This window comes from Excalfactoria chinensis, chromosome 6 (assembly GCF_039878825.1).
Source record: "Excalfactoria chinensis isolate bCotChi1 chromosome 6, bCotChi1.hap2, whole genome shotgun sequence".
Lineage (NCBI taxonomy): Eukaryota > Metazoa > Chordata > Aves > Galliformes > Phasianidae > Excalfactoria > Excalfactoria chinensis.
Window position 1 is genome coordinate 8,669,066 of NC_092830.1, and position 8,363 is coordinate 8,677,428.

The window sequence follows — 8,363 nt, forward strand, 5'->3', positions numbered from 1 at the left end:
TCTGATACTTCCTGCATAGTTCACTAGTGGAAATTAAAACTTTATTAAGAACAATGTCCATGCTTCATTCGACATTAAGAAGTATCGAGAGCTCTGTGTTGTTAACACTTGTCTGTTCTGGAACCAATGGCAAATCGTCTGCCAAGAGGCGCTCAGTTTAATAGTAACGCAGTGCTAAGCAGGTACTGCATCAAGCTACTAATGTACAGTCAGTGTTATGAGGATGTCAGCATGGGCCTGTGTATGGAATATTAATTCCCCAGTCATTCATTTGTTGCATGCATGTGAAGACACTGTATAGGAAGTGAATGGTTGTTTTGTATGCTCAGAATTTTTTTTTAAACAACTTCCTTTTTTCTGCATTGCAAATATCTATAAAATTGAAGCTTTCTTAAAGGTGTATCAGAGTGATGAAATAATTGTAAAAGAATAGGACAGGATTTGAAATTCCAGATACCTTCTATGACTTTATTGGAAGTACGTTAAGTGAATTGATGGCTTGTTCTTAAAAAATAAAATTGTTCTTGTTCATAGCTACTTAAATCTGCAAATTGAAGGTATCTTTTTCAAGTATTTTCTGCTGCAAAATCTACGTTCACACTACTCTATATGTGAACTGTGAAAACAGGACTGCCCTGAAAGTAATGGCTTCCTCCCAGGTTGCATTTCATGTTTCTGAGGTCAAACAGATCCTTTTTGATTTTTCAGTAGCAGCTATGTATCCAGTATTTTGCACTGTATTTCTGTATGTCTCTTGTAATAAAGCCTTCATGAGGTGGAATACTCTATGCTCATATTCAGTCAATTTCAGCTTGAAGAAAATCTGTCTATGCAAACTCCAATACGGGGCTGATTCACAACAGTCTGCTTTTAACAACCTGAATAATGCTATGATTCCTACTGTTCAGGTATTACTGCTAAAGCTTAGAAGGTTTCTCTGCATTGTAGTCCTTATCAACCAGTTTGTATCATTACATATTAGTAAACTGGTTGAGAACTGTTATGTTGTGGATACCCATCAGCAGCACGCACCACCACTTGCCCAGGTAGAGCAGACATCCCCGCTAGTCAAATGTGTAAGACTGAGACATGCTGGGCCCTGTAGCACTTGCCTTTACCAAAGTAATTTTGGATGCAGCAGTGATAGCTATGGGCCTACTGGATTATGATATGAGCGGAGTTTTAGTTTGAAAACTTGGTGGAGTTTATTTTCATTATAGATGATTTGCTCATTCTATGTGTTGTGCTGCTCATTGCTTTTGAAATTCATCTTGGATTACAAGTACTTTATCTCTGTATGCTCTCAGGTCAACGCGCATGTGATGTTCAATGCATGCCTTCCGTATTTTGAGTATATTCAGTATGCTGAATATATCTTCACAGCAGCTTTTATCTTAAGAATCATTTCTATCTTCCTAGAGAGGAATGTCCTCAAAGCAGTAATGTTAAGAGACTATTTGTTTTGTACAGCTGGTTTACAATTGGGTAGTCTGCCTAAGAATTCTCAGTAAGTTTGTGTTGTTATTTTGTGATGTAGGGATTTATATCTCTGCCCTGCTTTGCTCTTGAAATGCAACTGATGATTTATGGCTGTGGTGATGCATGGAGGTGCAGTAATATTTCATTCAATTGTGAAGATTAAATGCCAAAGATAGATCACTTTATTAGGTTTCTTTACACTTATTTAATTAATAATAAAAAATCAATGTGACCTTTTTTAATGTTGTGTTTGCAGATGCTGGTAACTGTATTACAAGTTATGTGATCACTGACGGTTACATGTGGCACAATGAACATCCTTAGGAGCTGCTTGAAGTTCCCTTGCATAGTGAAATCCTGAAGTAGTTTTCTTGCTGGAGAGGAAAGAGCAGGTAGAATACAAGAAGGTTGAAGTGATATTTATAGTACTTATTAGGTGAAATAAGTTGTCATTTAATTCCACAATTCTGCATTTACACAACAACGTCACCCAAGAAAATAGATACAGAGTAAGTGTTCTATGTACAAAATGGTTATGTTGTTTCATACCATACTTAGTTTACCATTTATTTGAAGCCACAGAAGTTGCTTGAACCATGCTTGAAAGTTTTTCCCATTTGAGGTAGCGGATTTAGCTGTAGAGAATTAGTTTTCATTCATCAGCTTCCAGTCAAACATCTACACAATAAAAGCTGCAGAAAGTTGCAAATGACATAGTTTAGTGCAACAGAGCTACTTCCACAAGCCAGTAGGACTGGCTGAATTAGAGCCTACTGTGATTGCAGCTCCTGCAAGAAGTGGCATCTCAGATGTTGCTGGAGTGAGAGGTAAGATCTGTTCAGTTACTTTTTAAGAGAAAGGTGCTTGTAGAACTGTTTATTATCAAAGTGAGAATTGGCTTGATGATGTGACTGCACCCGTGTTAGTATTTCACTGCAGAATCAGTGCAGTGTAATGCAATACCAAAAGGCTTTACAAAAATCAAGGACATGTATAGCAGTGTTCAAAAGCTTGTGATCTGTGGTACTGGGCAGGTATACTGACACTGATAAGATGGATCTACACCTGTTTCATGGGAATGTGAACTGGGATCTGGTATCTACAGAATACTTGATGACAGTGATGTGCAACATCTGGATGCCCAATGAAAATCGTGGCATGCCCTTTGCAGAGAGCATCTCTGTGGTAAGTAGGCAATGAATCCTGCTAGAATATGTCCATACAGATCTTTGAGAAAGGATACAGCTTAAGAAAGCAACATATTTTAACAGTTTCATGGGCAGGAGTTAGGCTAATCAATGTGATAGACTAAGATCTGATCAGTCTTGAATACTGTATATTCATAAAGACAGGAAATAGATGTTGTTGCATAACCCGTTACTACCAACAAGATGCATTTTGAGAACAGAATAATCTGAATGTCTTCTAACTAAATTAAGAGTACTTAGATAATAAAATAAACTTTTAATTCATGCTGTTTTTGAACACATTTCTCTGTATATGAATTCACCGGTCCCTGTAAGTATGCCTGGAAGTATTCGGTCTGCAGATCTAGGTAATGCCTAAATTTACTGTGCGCTGCTGTAGCTTAAATAGATGTGTTTTTCTTCTCCCTTGCAGATTTTCTGTACCATGCTTTGAACAAGAATAGTGCCCCTGCATGTATTTAATCAACAGCATGTGTTTAGCAACAAGTTCTATGGACAATCATAGTGTCAGTTTGCACAGTCCAGTTTGCACAGTCCAGTTTGCACAGTCCAGTTTGCACAGTCCAGTTTGCACAGTCCAGTTTGCACAGTCCAGTTTGCACAGTCCAGTTTGCACAGTCCAGTTTGCACAGTCCAGTTTGCACAGTCCAGTTTGCACAGTCCAGTTTGCACAGTCCAGTTTGCACAGTCCAGTTTGCACAGTCCAGTTTGCACAGTCCAGTTTGCACAGTCCAGTTTGCACAGTCCAGTTTGCACAGTCCAGTTTGCACAGTCCAGTTTGCACAGTCCAGTTTGCACAGTCCAGTTTGCACAGTCCAGTTTGCACAGTCCAGTTTGCACAGTCCAGTTTGCACAGTCCAGTTTGCACAGTCCAGTTTGCACAGTCCAGTTTGCACAGTCCAGTTTGCACAGTCCAGTTTGCACAGTCCAGTTTGCACAGTCCAGTTTGCACAGTCCAGTTTGCACAGTCCAGTTTGCACAGTCCAGTTTGCACAGTCCAGTTTGCACAGTCCAGTTTGCACAGTCCAGTTTGCACAGTCCAGTTTGCACAGTCCAGTTTGCACAGTCCAGTTTGCACAGTCCAGTTTGCACAGTCCAGTTTGCACAGTCCAGTTTGCACAGTCCAGTTTGCACAGTCCAGTTTGCACAGTCCAGTTTGCACAGTCCAGTTTGCACAGTCCAGTTTGCACAGTCCAGTTTGCACAGTCCAGTTTGCACAGTCCAGTTGGCACAGTCCAGTTGGCACAGTCCAGTTGGCACAGTCCAGTTGGCACAGTCCAGTTGGCACAGTCCAGTTGGCACAGTCCCTGTATTTTGCTATGTGTTTTAATAAAAAACATCTCTTTATATGTTCATTGTATGTGGGTTTCACATATTGCTAGTTGGTTTTTATATCCTCTTGGGAGGACTTACATAGGTTGATTGAAAAACTTACATTTTGCAGGTTGCAGACAAGAAGTCAGGATGGTGACGGTAACTGGGCATAAAGGATACTGATGTATCAACACAAGATTGTTTCCAAAGCTTTTTACTATAACAATCAATAGAGTTTATCTCGTTGCTACAATGAAAGCGAATGTAGCTAAAAGCAGAATGAAAGGCGTTCGGCTTTCCGTTACCTGGCTGCTGAGAGTCGTTCCTGCCACTGGGGGGCGCGGGTGAAGCCGAGCTCTGTGGCTCCAGGGGTGTCGTCCACCCGCCTGTAATCAGGTCCTGGGTGCGTGAGCGTTTGTGCTTTGCTGGCAGCCTGCGTGGGGTGACCGCCCCGTTAGCGGGCTGCGTTTCTGGGTGCCCCGGACTGGTGGGAGAAGGAGCCTCCCTCGGCCGTATGGACGGGGGCTGCTCTGTAAGCCAGGGAGAAGCTGCCCCGGGGTCCCAGGCCCTTTGCAACGGAGGCGTTGGCTGGGGGTCCCCTGTAAGCAGGGAAGCTGTCTTTTGGCCGCTGCTTTTTGTGTGCCCGGCACCATTTGCCCGGTCTGCCCGCCTCTGCGATCCCCCGCAGCACCGGCTGGAAGTCCGCAGTGAGTCAGTGAGGTGAGAAAAGCCGCTCAAAGCGGGTTTTGCCGGGGTGAATTGGGTTGAGGGACGCAATGAGGGGGGAATGCAAGGCCTTCCTTGGCTGGGTGGTTGCGTGACCCGTTCGTTTTTTGACGTCGGGTTTCCCTTTTTTTTCTGTTGTTGGGACTTGCCCCTCCGCGGGTCTGACGGTGTCGCCGCTGATGGTTCGGGAGCTGCTGCGGAAGAAAGAAGAAGCGGCGCGGAGGACTTGGCCGGCAGGAGCGAGCACGAAGCGATTGCTGTCGATTATCGGTCTCCTTGACTTACCTTTTGTCCTTGGAAGCCTCGGTTCAAGTAAGTGTTCTGCTCTTTTTAGCTCCTTATTGCCACCATATACCTTTGAGAATAGAATTTATTTTCATGTTTTCTTCCAGTGACAGTTGCTTTTAATCTCTGGCGTGCACTGAGTTTTAGTTTTAAATGATGTTTCTGGTTCTTTGAAACATCTTTCCTACTGTTTGAATTGTCAGCTACCCATTAGTTTCTTTTCCGCACCCGTAAGGAAAATCCTTTTATTGGAGCTGTGGGTTATGCTGGTCTGTTTTTCAGTTCGTAGTCATGACTGATATGGCACAGCTCTTCCCTTAATCTCTCCCACGTCCTCTGTCAGGCAGGGTCTGCTTTAGATTTTCAGTGAAGTAAGTTGCCTCACTTCCAGCTACCCTTTTACTGAGCTTTTCTTCCGTTGCAGTTTGTCAGCACTGTCTGCCAAAGCTAGATATTTATTTGAATTTATGGGATGAATTGGGTACTCGGGGGTAATTATATTTGCCTGGTTCCCCATCTACTGTTTGTGTCGTTTTCTCTTCTGATGCTTTATCCTTCCTTTCTTTGAATGTGATTTTATTGGACTTTATGCATTAACGTGGCCCTGATCAGTGGGCCTGTGTGTTTGCGTGACTGTTTCAGAAATGAGTCCCGTTGTCTGATTCAGTTCTTCCTGGCGTGTCGAGTCACTGGAAGGCTTGCTTTGTAGGGCCCGGGACAGTATTTTGGGCAGTAGCCATGTGCACGGGGTCTTTTTCCAGCGATCCAGTGGTTGTAAGCATGTGGTGTTTAGGTGGCCAACGGCTATAATCTTTTCACACATCTCATAGCTCGTTTAATGCTAGGAGTTGGACTATTTCTTTCTCCACCCAATTTTGTGTGACATTGCACCTCCTTTGTCTTATCTTACAAGCTCTCCTTGTTAAACGTTCAGGCTTTTTAAGGCGTTTTTTCTTTTGGCTTATAGGTGACAACAGTTACAGGCACTTGTTGTTTGGTTGAATTGTGAGACTTACAGTGACTGGAGTGACCGCAAGGCTAGTTGTGAGCTTTGTGGCAATGTCTGCGCCCTTTAGGAGGGTTGCAGTACCCACAGGTCCATCACATGGCTTGAAGCAACCGCGAGGCCTGTCATAGGGAGCGGAGCAGCTGCAGGACTTGTCGCAAGGCTTGGAGCAGCAACAGGGCTTGTCACAGGAGCCAGAGCAACCCCAGGGCTGTAAATGCTGCAACCTGGCTGTTCTTCAACGTTGGGTAATCCTGCTTTGTTTTCAGTTTTTGGAACTGCGATTAAATTCACAGCTGCAGAAATCTAGATAGCAGTACTCAGTGCTTGTGTCTGTTGCCTAATGTACTCAATATTTTTAGAAAGAAGGAGGAAAAAAAAAAAAAGAAAAAGAAAAAAAAAGAAAAAAGGTTGCCAAATACATAAAAAAAGAAATCAAGTTCCAAACTAGGGATGTCAGATGGGCCCTAGTTAGTTTCCATTTATCTCATGTATTTATGGAACAGATACATCTTCTAAATGAAGCTTATTAAGCAGTCTTTCAGTGTTGTTGTACTTGACATGTATCGTCTCAAACGCTTTATAGACAGTGCTTGTCAAAAGCCAGAAAGAACTTTCTCTTACATCCTCCTGTCCCTCTGATAAAAGATGAGGGAAGAGGGAAAAAAGTGTGCAGTTCCTTGTGTGTCTGAGGTATGTTGCACCGGGAGTTGGGAAGGCAAAGTCCTTGCTGATGTCCTCCTGTATATGTTTACAAAGCCATAATGGATCATTAAATTAGAGCTAGTGATAGGTTTTTAATTCCAGGTGGGAATGGTTTTGTTCATTTAATGGGATGTTATGCATATCAGAGATCAGGGATCTCTGGTATTTTTTGGGGAATCTTAATAATTGCCACAGCACTGAGGCTTCTCTTCAGCATGTAGCAGTATGGGCTTTCTGTTTTGCCTTTTTTGTTTTGTTTTGTTTTGTTTGTTTTTTAGTTTTAAAGTATTAGGTTTTCTATTTGTTCAGCACATAGACAAGATTAATGTTGTCATTTTTCTGTTCATGTGGAAATTATGACCTGGAAGTGACCAAAACCTCACGCAGATGACAAATTCCCTGCAGTTACAAAGTAACCACATGAACTGATTTGGTGTTGTGATTTAGATTCAGTCATTATCTATCTCCATCTGCTTTAGTATTTTTAATCCTTTTAAACACTTGGCCTAGGTTATTCCGTGCAATAAATAAATAAATAAATAAATAAATATTCCAAAAACCCATCAGGTTTATGCTGATAACCACTTTGTTTTACTATTGTTCTCAGTTAGTTCCATCAGATGTACTCTTCTGCAGTTCTGAACTTTAGAACTGAAATGCTAAAACTAAGCAAAAGTCGTAGAGCAGTTTGAAAAGCTGTGAACTTCTCTAAGACCTTTTAGATCCCATCTGTTAAAGGGCAGTTATTCTGCCTTGTTATTCTTACTGTTTCTTATCATTTAGGAATCTATTTTTACTTTTGCTATGACCAAGTCCACTTATCTTATCCATCCCATGAGTTTTCACGCAGGAAAGTCCGCGATAGTTCTTGAAACAGCACCTTTTGAAAGGTTTTGCCTGCTCCACCCAGTGTTCCGAAACACAGTTTTCTGAGTAGTAAAAGTCACCGTTCATTCCTCCATAGCAATGAATCCATCTCAGTCCTGAGGTATGTCTATTTCAGCACATAAGTTAATTTTTATTAACACGGGATCTAAAACAGAGTATTAGTCTGGTAAGGAACTGCCATTATATTCTATGTATGTATGCATAGTCTGTAAAGCATTATATTCTAGTATGTGAAGTCCACTGTTTTTCTTTCCTTAGCAATTTTCTTTCCTCTTGTGCTTTTTCTGCTTTTATAAGCAGGGTACTATTTTTCTGGAGACATTGACAGCGGGCGTTATTCAGCGCTCATGGAGAGCCTTCAGTTAACAGGCTTTAGCAGGGGGGTTGGAGCTTGACGGTCCTCAAGGTCCCATCCAACCCAAACTATCCTACGATTCAGTGTTATTATCTTATTATCAGATCATACTTTTCCTTACTGGCTTTTGGAGTTATTTATTTACATGTCAAATGATGTCTCCAATACAGACAGTAACAGTGAAATGACTCAGTGATGACTGTGTGGTACAGCTATATTTTAAGGAAATAGATTTGTTTACCTTATGAAGTACTAAAGTCTTGAATTTAGTAGTCAGATAATTATATTTGAACGTAATACAGCAGACGATTTTGCAGCCTGATTTGCCATCTCTTCCAAGGAAAAAGCAAATACTGGGAAGCGAGGGTTGTGAATTCAGCTTGTTTCAGAATAATCT